The sequence below is a fragment of the Anabrus simplex genome, chromosome 11 (genome assembly GCF_040414725.1).
Source record: "Anabrus simplex isolate iqAnaSimp1 chromosome 11, ASM4041472v1, whole genome shotgun sequence".
Taxonomy (NCBI): Eukaryota; Metazoa; Arthropoda; class Insecta; order Orthoptera; family Tettigoniidae; genus Anabrus; species Anabrus simplex.
In genome coordinates, this window is record NC_090275.1 from 57843676 (window position 1) to 57859705 (window position 16030).

Sequence of the window (16030 nt, forward strand, 5' to 3'; positions counted from 1 at the left end):
TATATAAGGGCCACTTTACCTATTTCCTCAGCAAAGCAGCCGTATCTCATTTAGAAAGCGAAGGAAAGCAACAATAAAGTATAGGAAATCTAAAATATTATTGAAATACGAGGCGCATTAGCAGTGTCATGATTTTCTTTAACAGTGTAGCCTACTCGAAGGAGTAGTTGAGAAAGTGCAGTTAGTACAAATTAAAAAAAAAATGAAATTACCTTAAATATGTCTTTCAGAAATGTATGACGTGATGTTACCTAGCAACCGTGCAGGCTGTGATGTGAAGTATTGCTGGATGGCCATGACATACACATCCATGGCCTGTGTAGCTCTCAAGGTACTGTTGCTAGGTCACGTGCTTTTCACATGGCACTTTTTCATTACACAAATTTTCGAATAAGTGGTGGTGATTATTGTTTTAAGAGGAAGTACAACCAGGCAACCATCCTCTATATAAAACTAATCAGAGAGAAAAATGGAAGGGATCCGACACTTCGAAAAATGAAGGTATCGGCCAAAGAAAGACAAGGGCTACGAAGGGCGTGAAAATGAAAGAGTCCCTAAGCCTCGAATGCTCTGATACTGTCACGGTCGGGAAAGAACAAGAGTTGGCCAAAGGAGGTCGGATAGCAGAGATGAAAGTGAGGAGTCTGGCACAAGTAAGTGGAAGTAATGCCAGAACTCAGGTGAGGGCCCGGGAGTCACCAACCTACGCTCCCAATTTAAGAGCCTCTGGGGCCCCTTTTAGTCGCCTCTTACGACAGACAGGGGATACAGTGGGCGCAATATTCGGATCACCTCCATCTCTAAGACATATTTATGTCAAAACTAAGCTTTTATTTTAAAAGAAATGTGATGTGTAATTTAGGCAATTGGTCATTTGGCAAACATTTGATTTTCTTTAATTTAGGACGGCAATATTGCAATCTATGGTGCTGATAATAAGAGAATGGCTTTGCTTGTCACTGATAGGTTATACCTTGTGGTAATACTCTCAAGACTCATTTGTCGGCATTAAGCTTCAGTAGAAAAGTTTACGTATTCGGCTGGAATACGGTCTTTCAGAACTATTAACCAAACACGCGAACTTTTATTTTTTTAAAATAAAATCTTAATTTATTGTGACTTTTTTTTTTGCTAGGGGCTTTACGTCGCACCGACACAGATAGGTCTTATGGCGACGATGGGATAGGAAAGGCCTAGGAGTTGGAAGGAAGCGGCCGTGGCCTTAATTAAGGTACAGCCCCAGCATTTGCCTGGTGTGAAAATGGGAAACCACGGAAAACCATCTTCAGGGCTGCCGATAGTGGGATTCGAACCTACTATCTCCCGGATGCAAGCTCACAGCCGCGCGCCTCTACGCGCACGGCCAACTCGCCCGGTTATTGTGACGTACCCACTCAGCCCACACATGTGTGACAGTATTATAACGTGGCGGGTCACTTTAATAGTAATATAAATAAATGATATCTCATTGTTTCTCAATAAACAATATCCCATGGGCGCCAGCCTTCAAGCTTAAGGCTTGAAAACGATAGCTGATAATTTATAACAATAATAATAATACGTCATGAGACTCAAAAAACTCCCAGGGGTAGGGTGACGGGACACTAACCATTAAGTACACTAACTTGGAATTTGAGGATCATTAATAATAATAATTTCAGAAAATACAAATTAAAAAAGCTATTTATTAGGAAGAGACGTAACGGCGTATTAACGAAATCTGAACTTACGGAAGCAAAAGAAAAATTGAATGAAATTAACTCTAAGAAAATGAACTGTTGCGCGAAGACTTGTAGTAACTTATGCCATAAGCTCACCATTTGTAGACTCCGTTGTCTTGAAGCCGATGATCGATGGATTTCTCGTACCGGCTGCCTCATCTGTTGTTGGATTCCAGTCCTACTTATGCTTTTCCTGCCTTTAACACTTCCTACTGTACTCCTTACATAAAGTCATAATAAAAGCTCTCCTCCCCTATACTAGTCAAAACCGGTCTCCCGTTGACTACTTCTCGTCATTGAGATAACAGGTCCCAATGAGAGTAACTTTTGAGTGGTATATACTCAGATGCGAAGTGAACTAAGTTAAAATCTTCTCTGATGTGCAGACGTAGAATCGTAGTAAGAGTGTCTTCCAAGAGTGTCTCTGTGTCTCAGAGTAAGAAAAAGAATCTCCTCTCCAGCTCTTGTCTTCGAAGTATATCGGTTCAAAAGTCTCCCTCCATCAGCCATATCACATGGTCCACTAAGATTCGAGGTCTCATCCCTTCTATGTATTGCTGTGAATCCATCACGTTGCTTCATTACGTTCATTCACATAGGCTGAACTTTCCCGCTGAAATAAAACGTCAGGTAGCGAAGTTCGAAAAGTGGGCGTTCATAATATTTCAACTGTCTCTTCTTATGGTGGAGAGGGTAAGGTCTCTCGTAACCTTGATGACGTACTTTTCCTGGAAAAGGGCTGAAATTAGCCTGCTGACTCTGGTCACCTCACAACGGCTATTGGAAAATTTACTGCAAGCTATTAATATGAATGATGTTGAAATACTTTACCCAATATGTGGTTCGTTCAGAATACGTTATAGCCGCGATACAAAGAAATGAAATGATGATGTGAAATGGATGATAAAACCCTATATTTTAAAATGACCTATCAGTGATTAAATATATACATCTTATCAATTAATTATATAGTTCAATAATTGAAAACATGCAGTGATGTCCCAAACATCACACTATGCTTTTGAAAGTACCATATTCCAGCCATACATGCAAACATTGCTATAGGAGCTTAGTGTGGACTATGCGTAAATACCCTGATAGCTCGTTCGTGAAGAGCAAGGATTGTCAGAATGGATTCACAAAGAGTACCTGTCTGTATTTCGTTGCGTGTTCTAATGTCAACAACTCATACACTTCATCAAATATCGATCGGGTCCTTTTCTTATTACAAAACAACAGTGCCAGAGCTGACTATGCTATGATGCAACTTGACTTGTAGGTTCCGACGCTGAGGCAGTGTGTGATGTTGACATTAAAACACACAACGAAATGCAGACAGGTACTCCGCGCGCTATGTTATGGTCGTTTTTAGATTATAATTTCAACCTGCTCATCCCTAGTATAAAGCATAAACTAACATGTTAAGTGTCTAAATATTATTTACATGTATGGTGTATTTATTAAATTAAATTAAGATATGATGTGTAATATCGAACTAATAAAATAATTGTTTTATATATCTAGTCTGGAACATCATGCCTTGTATTGAGAAAACATGGGAAGCACAACCAACAGTATTCAGAACATCAGCCTTGGAAGTGTGCCGGGCTGAATGGCTCAGACGGTTCAGGCGCTGTACTTCTGACCCCAGCTTGGCAGGTTCGACGCTGGCTCAATCCGCTCGTATTTGAAGGTGTTGAAACATTCGTCAGCCTCGTATAGGTATATTTACTGGCACGTAAAGAACTCCCGCGCGACAAAAGTCCGGCAACTCGGCGTCTCATTAACCTATAATGTGAAATTTGATAGGAAAAATCTCAGCAGTCTCATTCCACAATAAATTTTGAAAATTCATATATTGGACTTTATTTTCAAATACACCGAATTCAAATAAACCTAAACCTGATTACATACCTAACGTTAACCAAGCTTATGGCATAATATATTTTAACTTACCATCTGGACGAGACACTTGTATTTCCCTCGGGATTTCGTCTTCAGTAAAGTGGTTGATACACACAACTGCGTACTGATCAACTATAAAATTCACCCTAGAAATAGCCTTCCATAACCTAACTCTTTCATCAGAAGGAAACACAAATACTGGGATGTATATCGTGGTTGATATTAAAACAATGAATGCACTACCTCAATTCATTTTATACTATTAATGTAACAATACACAAGTAAACTGCAAAATTAAAACACTCAAGAGCGATCTTCTTAACCTAGACACACGAATACACACTCACACATTTTTTTCTTCGCCAATTAAGCACTTTTCACTAAAAAATGCAGTCGATAACTACTCTTTCTCCGCGTAAACGTGCGGCCAACGTTGAAAATTTCAATAGAACAGCGAAAAAATTCACAACTAGATCAACTAATCCATGTGCTAACTTTCCACCCTATACTGCTAATAATAAGAGTTGGTGTGTGACATTTCTTAGAGGGAGGTCCGTTTACTGCCTGCCGAGGCGGGATAAAGGGAGTGGCTGTGTGGTTGCCATGGAAACGAGGGTGGGGCGTCTGCGGTTGCCATGGAGATAAAACTTCAGGGCAGCTCGTCTTGCTGGGAGTTGCCAAACCTGTCACTGTCACTGATAAGAACCTGATTGTTTGTATAAGAGTGATCCCAAATGGGACGACACCGCCTGGCCAGGTAGTCTACAACAGATCACAGCGGTAAGAATGAAGTAGGGAACAAGTGAGCCGGAAGCGAGGGGTAAGAGCATGTAGAAAGGAATGCTGGAATGTGGCAACAATGTGAAATGGCACGTGCAGTGCTCCTCCCTCCAACCTTACCTGTCAGACGCCAACTTTAGTTAAGTCTAGTATAGTGATCAGGTTAATCCTTTCCCGCGCTCGCTACAGTACGGCTAGACAATCACGAAGGCAGTGGTGGAAGGCTTCAGATAAATGGGGAGCTAAGAACCAGTTTCACACCGTTCTAATGCGTTTCCCTGTAACTGGCTCCGCACAGGGTTTTCAAAACGAAAAACTAATTTAGAGCGTTTAGGGGTGCGTCTGGAAAGAGAAAACACTGTGTTCTTCTGGATTATGTAGCGTGAGACATTGGGTCGTGGATACAACTGGGGAGAATGACCAGTACCTCGCCCAGGCGGCCTCACCTGCTATGCTGAACAAGGACCTTGTTGGGGGATGGGAAAATAATTGGAAGGGATAGACAAGGAAGAGGGAAGGAAGCGGCCGTGGCCAAGCATTTGTCTGGAGGAGAAGTGAGAAACCACAGAGAACCACTTCGAAAATAGCTGAGAGAATCGAACCCCACTCTACTCAGTGGACCCCGTTCCATTCGTGGTACCACTTTTCATATTTCGTAGCAGAGTCGGAAATAGACCCCCCCGGGGTGGCAACTAATCACACTAACCACTACACCACAGAGGCGGACGATAAATTTATTATCAATGAAAAAATGTTGGATGCGTAGGACACAATTAGAAGTTGTCAAGAAAATAGAGTATTTTGGGCATGATATTAAGTGGAAATGGAAAATGGTCAGAATAAATAATACAAAGCAAAACTAAAGGGGGGTGGGCGATGACATAAATGTTAGGCCCCTTTAAACAACAAGTAAGCCAGGGTATGAGTGCATTGTCAGCTATTAATATTTTGGATAAAATTATTACGGGGTCCATTCAGCCTCGGGAGGTCAACTGAGTAGAGGTGGGTTCGATTCCCACCGCAGCCATCCTGGAAGTGGTTTTCCGTGATTTCCCACTTCTCGTCCAGGCAAATGTCGGGATGGTACCTAACTTAAGGCCACAGCCGCTTCCTTCCCTCTTCCTTGTCTATCCCTTCCAACCTTCCCATCCCCCACCAAGGCCCCTGTTCAGCATAGCAGGTGAGACCGCCTGGGCGAGGTACTGGTCATCCTCCACAGTTGTATCCCCGACCCAATGTCTCACGCTCCAGGACGCTGCCCTTGAGGCGGTAGAGGTGGAATCCATCGTTGTGTCCGAGGGAGAAACCAACCCCATAAATAAATAAATAAATAAATAAATAAATAAATAAATAAATAAATAAATGAATGTCCGCCTCTGCGGTATAGTGGTTAGTGTGATTAGCTGCCACCCCCGGAGGTACGGGTTCGATTTCTGGCTCTGCCACGAAAATTGAAATATGGTACGAGGATTGGAATGGGGTCCACTCAGCCTCGGGAGGTCAACTGAGTAAAGGGGGTTTGATTCCCACATCAGCCGTCTTTGAACTGGTTTTCCGTAGTTTCCCACTCCTCCAGGCAAATGCTGGGCTAGAACTTAAGGCCAAGGCCGCTCCGTTCCCTCTTCCTTTCCTATCCTTCCAATCTTCACGTCCCCCACAAAACCCCTGTCGAACATAGCAGGCCAGGCAGCTTGTGCGATGTACTGGTCCTCCACCCCAGTCCACGCAGCGTCGGAGAGTACATCCGGCCTTAAACATAAACAAAGCATACATGGTTTAAATTGGATTAAGTAAACTTGACGATTGAAGTTGTAGCAGTGAAGATACGTGAAACACGAGGGAATTACAAGGAACTTTGCGGAGAACACAACGCTACCCACCGCTCCATTGTCAAGCGCAATCGCTTGCCGTTGTGCGTGGTCAAGGTTAACCGGCAGGCTGGCCATGACTACTTCTGTTTTCTTTTTGGACATAAACGATACTGGAGATTTGGCGACTGATCATTAAACTGGCTGAAAGAAGAATATGGTGGTAGTCACGAATGATTGACGTTGTGGATGAGAAGAAGATATTTACGTGTGAACATGTGAAGTGCAAACGAAGTGGAGGATCGCGGCATTTGCAATTATCCCACCGGGATGGAAAACTGTCGCCCTGCAATGTGTTCATCTTACGGATCCACATTTTCCTATAATCAATACTGTAGGTGACCAGCACTACCTTACATCGCCCTACGAGTAACAGATTACTTCCTCATTTAAAATGTTTGACCCCGGCGTGATTTGAACACGCAACCTTCTGATCTGGAGTCAGACGCGCTACCGTTGCGCCACGGAGTCACGGAGATAATAGAATCACAACACATATTTAACGACAGTTTCAACTGGAACAAGCAGAAGACGTTACGTAAATTTATGTCGTATCGATTACAGTCCGCCTCTGTGGTGTAGTGGTTAGCGTGATTAGCTGCCACCCCCGGAGGCCCGGGTTCGATTCCCGGCTCTGCCACGAAATTTGAAAAGTGGTACGAGGGCTGGAACGGGGTACACTCAGCCTCGGGAGGTCAACTGAGTAGAGGTGGGTTCGATTCCCACCTCAGCCATCCTCGAAGTGGTTTTCCGTGGTTTCCCACTTCTCCTCCAGGCGAATGCCGGGATGGTACCTAACTTAAGGCCACGGCCGCTTCCTTCCCTCTTCCTTGCCTATCCCTTCCAATCTTCCCATCCCTCCACAAGGCCCCTGTTCAGCATAGCAGGTGAGGCCGCCTGGGCGAGGTACTGGTCATACTCCCCAGTTGTATCCCCGACCAAGAGTCTGAAGCTCCAGGACACTGCCCTTGAGGCGGTAGAGGTGGGATCCCTCGCTAAGTCCGAGGGAAAAACCGAACCTGGAGGGTAAACAGATGATGATGATGATGATCGATTACAACCAGTGCAATCGCTCAGGTAAGAACAATGCATTGCAATGTTTCAGATGATGCTCGAGCCAATACGACTACCCCGCTTTTCGTATTCTTCTTCTTCTTCTTCTTCTTCATCTGTTTACCCTCCAAGGTCGGTTATTCCCTCGGACTCAGCGAGGGATCCCACCTCTACCGCCTCAAGGGCAGTGTCCTGGAGCTTCAGACTCTGGGTTGGGGGATACAACTGGGGAGGATGACCACTACCTCGCCCAGGCGGCCTCACCTGCTATGCTGAACAGGGGCCTTGTGGGGGGATGGGAAGATTGGAAGGGATAGACAAGGAAGAGGGAAGGAAGCGGCCGTGGCCTTACGTTAGGTACCATTCCGCCATTTGCCTGGAGGAGAAGTGGGAAACCACGGAAAACCACCTCCAGGATGGCTGAGGAGGGAATCGAACCCTCTTGTACTCAGTTGACCTCCCGAGGCTGAGTGAACCCCGTTCCAGCCCTCGTACCACTTTTCAAATTTCGTGGCAGAGTCGGGAATCGAACAGGGGCGTCCGGGGGTGGCAGCTAATCACACCAACCCCGGTTTTCAAGAGGAAATGAAACTAGGCAACCGTCCTCTCTTACCACTAAGCAGATACCCTGTAGATGGGGGGGGGGGTAGAATAACATCAACGGTAACCCCTGCCTGTCGTAAGAGGGGACTTAAAGTGCCCCTGGGTGTTCTTAAGTTTGGAGCGTGGTTTGGCGACGATTAGGTCCTTTGTTGGGTCCTGGCATTGCATCCACTTAATTGTGCCAGGCTCCTCATTTTAATCTATCCTACCTAGCAAGTCTTGTTATTTTCCGACCCCGACGGTATTACGCGACGAGCCCTAGGGACTCTTTCATTTTCACGCCTTCGTTGCCCTAGTGTTTCTTTACTTGAAACGTCTTACCCCTTCATTTTTTCTCTCTGTTTTTGTGTGTATAACTTCTACCAAGAGCAGTTTCTATTCTGCGACAGATTACCAATACTTTGTTGGACTCATTCTAACCTAATATGAATTAATTCATCCGCCATTTACCATTCACTTAAAATACTTGACCCCGACGTGATTTGAACATGCAACCTTCTGATCTGGAGTCAGACGCGCTACCGTTGCGCCACGGAATGCTGCTATAGCAAGTGATGTCTCATGGCTCTTGCTAGCAAAGAGGAAATAATAATGCGAGCGTATACGAATATACACAAGCTAGTAGCTAATAGGATAATTATCTCGACGTAACCTCGAATTTCTCTTTCAAACGATTCCTTTGAGGTTTGAGAATCCATGTTTATTAATATTTCGGTTTAGCATTAATCAGGCCCCGCACAATTTACCTACACTACAGGTTCCACTTACAACGCATGCATCTAGCCACGGCATGGCTGTCTTGTTTATATCTTCATCATCATCATCATCTGTTTACCCTCCAGGTTCGGTTTTTCCCTCGGACTGAGCGAGGGATCCCACCTCAACCGCCTCAAGGGCAGTGTCCTGGAGCTTCAGACTCTTGGTCGGGGGATACAACTGGGGAGTATGACCAGTACCTCGCCCAGGCGGCCTCACCTGCTATGCTGAACAGGGGCCTTGTGGAGGGATGGGAAGATTGGAAGGGATAGGCAAGGTAGAGGGAAGGAAGCGGCCGTGGCCTTAAGTTAGGTACCATCCCGGCATTCGCCTGGAGGAGAAGTGGGAAACCACGGAAAACCACTTCGAGGATGGCTGAGGTGGGAATCGAACCCACCTCTACTCAGTTGACCTCCCGAGGCTGAGTGGACCCCGTTCCAGCCCTCGTACACCTTTTCAAATTTCGTGGCAGAGCCGGGAATCGAACCCGGGCCTCCGGGGGTGGCAGCTAATCACGCTAACCACTACACCACAGAGGCGGACTGTTTATATCTTACCTGCTCCATTTGCAGCGCTCACATCGGCGCGTTTACTTCTATGCTCTATTCTCTTTGCTTCTATTCCTTTTTTTTTTTTTTTTTTTTTTTTTTTTTTTTTTTTTTTTTTTTTTGCTTTACGTCGCACCGACACAGATAGGTCTTATGGCGACGATGGATCAGGAGAGGCCTGGGAAGTGGAAGGAAGCGTCCGTGGCCTTAATTAAGGCCCAGCATTTGCCTGGTGTGAAAATGGGAAACCACGGAAAAACCATCTTCAGGGCTGCAGACAGTGGGGTTCGAACCTACTATCTCCCGAATACTGGATACTGGCCGCACTTAAGCTACTGCAGCTATCGAGCTCGGTGCTTCTATTCCTATTGCACAACCACGGAACCGTGGGCGGGACATACGGTATAATATGTTAACAATGTAATGTCTTTTCAGTGCTTTCCTTTGTTTATCCTGGTTCTCTTGTTATGACTTAGTGCGGAGGTTGCGATATCAGGTTTCCTGAATTTCCTCTTGGTTTCAAGAATAATTTACCGAGTTTATTAAAGTGTTATGAACGTCACCAGTTGTTGATTTCAGGTAGTACTGGATACCGGTACAGGTAGTCTACAGACGAGTGTGTTCTTACTTCTTCAAGGCTCACGGTTGTGCTTGGTAACGAAATCCGTGTGTTTTGATTTGTAGGAATGACGTCATATTGCATGCTCTTTCAGCCAATTGCAGTGGCAGTAGCTGCAGAAAGAATGGACAATGGATGACGCCTACATCATTATATTAGGTTATAAAAGTAAATATACTTCATAATGAACAGTTCTCTTCCCTGCAAGCAATCTGAGGTAAGATTACCTTTCGCTATAACTCTTTTAACCTTGAGGGGCCTTCAGAGAACATTTACATCTTCATTATTATTATTATTATTATTATTATTATTATTATTATTATTATTATTATTATTACCGTGGTCTGGTGGATCAGCAGAGGTGAAAGAAGGTGCCGGGGTGAATGGGTCTAACTACTTTGTGAAGAAAGAATTTAAACTGAAATGGGAGGTTATATTTTCAAAAAAGCAACAATTTCTCACTTAGTGAGATAACAATAACATAGTAATTAAAAAAAAAGAAAAAATCCAAGATTTCGAATCTTTAACACACTTCGGCTACAAACCCTTAGTTTTACAATTTTTGAGCTTCCAGATCAAACATTACAGAGGAGCGTAATTTTACAAAGGGCAGAAATCCCCAAATACCTGGAGCGCTTGCTCCTTGATTTACCATGTCAAGCCTCCTAGAGGCACTTTTACAATACTTGAAAAGAGCATACACGCTTTTCAAGCCTCTTCAAGGCAATACTAGACTTTACAATTACTTGCCATTAAGGCACCGCTTACAACAATGACACGGGGGTATCTTGTACCCAATCTACTGGGCCTTAACAGAAAAAGAACAGGTTAAGTAAATGGCCCGAAATACAAAAAAAGAATGGAGGCGTGTACTTGCACTCCTAAATAATCATTTTAAAACCTAAAAGGCACTAGGCCAATGAAACAGGGGCTATTCCCAAACTATGAAGATGACCCGTATAAGAAAGAAATGTAAAACATTAAGGAAGAGAACCAGTTACCAAAACGTAGTCACTTCAAACCAAAATGAAGGGGAGCTCGAGAGGGTAGATCACTCTCTATCCCTGAATTACACTTACAGATTTTATGAAGTTTTCACCTCAAACGGCAGAAAATTACATGTTGGAAAGATAGGTTACATTGTAAAGGTTTCGGACCTTTCCCACGGGTTAAACTGCTGAGCTAGCAAGAAATAAAGATGTTAAACGGACATTACGTTACTGAAGACCAGCTGCCTGATGAAAGAGGCACCTCCCGCCTCCTGCTACACGTCCGTACACTTGGTTAGATGTTCATCAAGTGGCCGAGAGACGAGAAAATAAACAGTTTATAAACCCTCGGGGAAAGTTCGAGACCTTTCATGAATAATTAAGCCACACCCTCTCTGTTTTATTGGGTCGCTTAAAGTTACACATCAAATCGAAGAAGAAACCTGTGATTGGTAGGAAATGAATTACAGAAATTCTTGATTGGTTAAAATCAAAACAGGCGGAAAGAAAGACAAATATTATCAACCCACAACTGAATGAACGAAATTTAGTAAAGAACAAACTTATGAATACAAAATTTCTTCAAATAAAGTTCCTTCACTTCGCACCAGGGTGCATGACCATAGTTTTTTAGTACAGACATCTATGAGAGAGTGTCCACACTTCTTGAGGAACAGAAAACAAAACAAGTTGAAATCCACATAGTACTGGCAACTTCATAATCACAAAATTAAGGTAGTGACATCTTCTGAGAAAATTTATAATTTGGTCCAGTTTTAAGTTCCGAGTTTCTCCTGTAGAGGAGGTTTTATCGGCGCAAGATTTAAACGTGCGGCGTAGGGGTGTATATCCCGGTACAATTATTATTATTATTATTATTATTATTATTATTATTATTATTATTATTAATACTATTATCTGCCTCTGTGGTATAGTGGGTAGTGTGATTAGCTGCCACCCCGGAGGCCCGGGTTCGATTCCTGGTTCTGCCACGAAATTTGAAAAGTGGTATGAGGGCTGGAACGGTGTCCACTCAGCTTCGGGAGGTCAACTGAGCAGAGGGAGTTCGATTCCCACCTCAGCCATCCTCAAAGTGGTTTTCCGTGGTTTCCCACTTCCCCTCCAGGCAAACTGTTCAGTATAGCAGGTGAGGCCGCCTGGGCGAGGATTGGTCCTCCTTCCCAGTTGTATCTCCCCTACCCTAAAAGTCTTACGCTCCAGGACACTGCTGTTGAGGTTGTAGAGGTGGGATCCCTCGCTGAGTCCGAGGGAAAAATCAACCCTGGAGGGTAAATAGTTTAAGAAAGAAAGAATAGTATTATTATTGCCGACTTCTGAATCCCAAGATCGCATATTCAAACCTATTAGGCAAGGTGAAATGAAATGACGTATGGCTTCAAGTGCCGGGAGTGTCCGAGGACATGTTCGGCTCGCCAGGTGCAGGTCTTCTGATTTGACTCCCGTAGGCGACCTGGGCGTCGTGATGAGGATGAAATTATGATGAAGACGACACATACACCCAGTCCCCGTACCAGCTAAATCAACCAGTGATGGTTAAAATTCCCGACCAGCATGCTAGTCGGACAAACGAGGTTCTAAGAAGACGCTTTTTTTTTTTTTTTTTTTTCAAGTTGCTTTACGTCGTACCGACACAGACAGGTCTTATGGCGACGATGGGACAGGGATGGGCTAGGAGTGGGAAGGAAGCGGCCGTGGCCTTAATTAAGGCACAGCCCCAGCATTTGCCTGGTGTGAAAATGGGAAACCACGGAAAGCCACCCTCAGGGCTGCCGACAGTGGGGTTCAAACCTACTATCTCCCGAATACTGGACACTGACCGCACTTAAGCAACTACAGCTATCGAGCTCGGTCAAAGAAGACGAGGTGAGATCTTTGAAAGGCAGATAAAAGTCCATTCGATACTCCGTGGCGTGTGATGTCATATTGTTTTTTTGGTTGTTTTTTTACAATTTGTTTTACGTCGCACTGACACAGATAGGTCTTATAACGACGATGTGATAGGAAAGAGCTATGAGTGTGAAGGAAGTGGCCGTGGTCTTAATTAAGGTACAGCCCCAGCATTTTCCTGGTGTGAAAATGGGAAACCGCGGAAAACTATCTTCAGGGCTGCCGACAGTGGGGTTCGAACCCACTATCTTCCGAATACTGGATACTGGCCGCACTTAAGCGACTGCAGCTCTCGAGCTCGGTATGTCATATTGTGAAAGGTCTCTGAGGACACATTCGCCGTCAACACGACAATTTTTTTAAAAAAAATCAGCATTAGCAGATCAATCAAATAGTGATGGGATATTCATTTTACTGCATCGATTCATTTTATTCCGTTCACGTTACTGATTCGGTACAGAGATCCGATTCACGGCACATTGGAGTCACCGCTCCTATTACATCTGTGTAGTGTGAACTTTTAAGGGGAACTACAACTGAGCAACCATCCTCTATTATCAGTAATTAGAGGGGAAAATGTAGGAGGTCCGGCACTTCGGAAAATGAAACTGTAAGACGGACTTAAACGAGCACAGGGCTCCGTGGCGCAATGGTAGCGCGTCTGACTCCAGATCAGAAGGTTGCGTGTTCGAATCACGTCGGGGTCATATATTATAATTGAATGGTAAATTGTGGAATGAATTATTTCGGCCTAGGATAGAGTTAATCCTTTATGTTAATTCCCATAGGGAATCTGAAATATTTGTACCAACTGATGAGCCCAACCTAGCACACGAGGGCGAAACGCTGGCAACCAGGAATGAGTTAGCTGGAAAAATTATAATGTCCAATAATTTGCCGGGCTGAGTGGCTCAAACGGTTAAGGCGCTGGCCTTCTGGCCCCAACTTGGCAGGTTCGATCCTGGCTCAGTCCGGTGGTATTTGGAGGTGCTCAAATACGACATCCCCGTGTCGGTAGATTTACTGGCACGTAAAAGAACTCCTGCGGGACTAAATTCCGGCACCTCGGCGTCTCCGAAGACCTTAAAAAGTAGTTAGTGGGACGTAAAGCAAATAACATTATTATTATTATTATTATTATTATTATTATTATTATTATTATTATTATTATTATTATTATTATTATTATTATTATTGTTGTTGTCCAATAACGGACCATTTATATTGGTATTATAGAGTTAATCCTCCATTGCCTTCATAGTCTATCGATTATGGATACAACAAGAATGTGCCGATCTGATTATTGACAGGACAGTGTCTTAATGTGGTGATACAATGTTTTAAAATGAGGGAATTGACAAATCTAATCTTAAACGTTCAGGCTGGAATGCTAAAGAGAAAACAGTAACTTAATGCATAAACGAAAGATCAAGCCCTTACACAACAGTAGGCCTTCATTTAATATCTTCAACATACGTCTAATTACAGTCTATGTGGTGTAGTGGTTAGTGCGATTAGCTGTCACGCAACGAGGCTCACGTTCGATTCCCGTCTCTGCCATCCTCGAAGCGGCTTTCCGTGGTTTCCCCACTTCTCCTCCAGGCAAATGCCGGGATGGTACCTAACTTTAAGCTGCGTTTCCACTAGCGAAACTCCCTCGCGAAAGTCGCTCGGGTGAAACTTACTCGCTTCGAGTGAAATTTCGCACTAACCAAAGCAGAGCGCAATTCAGAGCGAAAAATAGCGCGAGTGGGGCGAGCCGCCTTCGACAAGCCTGAACGCTTCTGTTCTTGTTTTGCAGCCAACATGGAAACTTGTTTTGTCCCTCCAGCCGCTGCAGCCGCGTTTTCCATCATATCATTGTCATTTTTGATCAAGAAAGGGGAGATGAAAAATCGGCGCCCTCGACGATGGTGGAACAAACAGTTATTCCTTGGAAGAAGCCAATATGGAATTGGTACAGGAACCCATTGATGATACAGTTAAGAACTTCGTCCGCATGAGTACCCAAGATTTTGAACAATTTATTTCACTGATCAGTCAAAAAGTTGAAAAGAAAACAAGACACAACATTCAGAGAAGCAGTAACAGTGAGAGAAAGGTTGGCTGTCACACTGCGTTTCTTAGCAAATGGTGATTCGTACACAAGTTTGCAGTATTTACTCAAAATATCGAAGTGCACAATATCAAAACTCGTCCCAGAAGTTTGTGATGCGTTGATTGAAACACTTCAGGATTATGTGAAGGTAAGGATAATAATTAATCGCAATTAAAACAGTAAATCGACTCAGGTCCGCCTCTGTGGTGTAGTGGTTAGCGTGATTAGCTGCCACCCCCGGAGGCCCGGGTTCGATTCCCGGCTCTGCCACGAAATTTGAAAAGTGGTATGAGGGCTGGAACGGGGTCCACTCAGCCTCGGGAGGTCAACTGAGTAGAGGTGGTTTTCCGTGGTTTCCCACTTCTCCTCCAGGCGAATGCCGGGATGGTACCTAACATAAGTTCACGGCCGCTTTCTTCCCTCTTCCTTGCCTATCCCTTCCAATCTTCCCATCCCTCCACAAGGCCCCTGTTCAGCATAGCAGGTGAGGTCGCCTGGGCGAGGTACTGGTCATTTTCCCCAGTTGTATCCCCGACCAAAGTCTGAAGCTCCAGGACACTGCCCTTGAGGCGGTAGAGGTGGGATCCCTCGCTGTGTCCGAGGGAAAAGCCGACCCTGGAGGGTAAACAGATGGTGATGATGATGATGATGATGATGAAATCGACTCAGTATTGTATATGTATTTAAAAAGGTCAAATGAACAAATAGAATATTAAATCAGTTTAGTAATACATTTCGTATCCAAACAGCACCCATTTTAAAAATAGCGTTTGATATATTTGTTAATTGTTGTCGATCAATACAAAGAATGGGTAAAAATGTAAAATAAAGATAAAATAATGGAAGAAAAAATAAATCACAAACTAAGTAAAATTAGTCACAAGCGTAATAGCCCATCTAAATATGAAGAATCCAAATGTTCAGGGCTTGTGCCTTCTGGATGTGGTGTTGTCTGCCCACTAGTGGAAGTTCTTCACAATGACCCAAGAATGCTTCAAAATAGGTACCGGTAGGTTCAAAAAAGTAATGAAATGGCACAATTCGATCTTTCACTTCGATATGATCCCAGCAGCGCTTTCATCTTCGCTTTCAGTGTAGAGATAGGAAAGTTTAGTTGAGAACTAATTTCCTTCCACGCATCTTCTCTTTTATTGCGATTGAAATAGTTTTTGTCTTTCGGAT

At 43.9% G+C, this 16030-nt stretch overlaps 2 non-coding genes across 2 annotated transcripts; one reads left to right on the forward strand and one right to left on the reverse strand.

The window, feature by feature from the left end:
* Window positions 1–6673: 6673 nt before the first annotated feature.
* On the reverse strand, window positions 6674–6745 carry TRNAW-CCA (transfer RNA arginine (anticodon CCU)). The gene has a single exon. It is a non-coding gene; the product is annotated as a tRNA-Trp (tRNA).
* Window positions 6746–13385: 6640 nt separating this feature from the next.
* On the forward strand, window positions 13386–13457 carry TRNAW-CCA (transfer RNA tryptophan (anticodon CCA)). Its single transcript has one exon. It is a non-coding gene; the product is annotated as a tRNA-Trp (tRNA).
* The last annotated feature ends 2573 nt before the right edge of the window (window positions 13458–16030 follow it).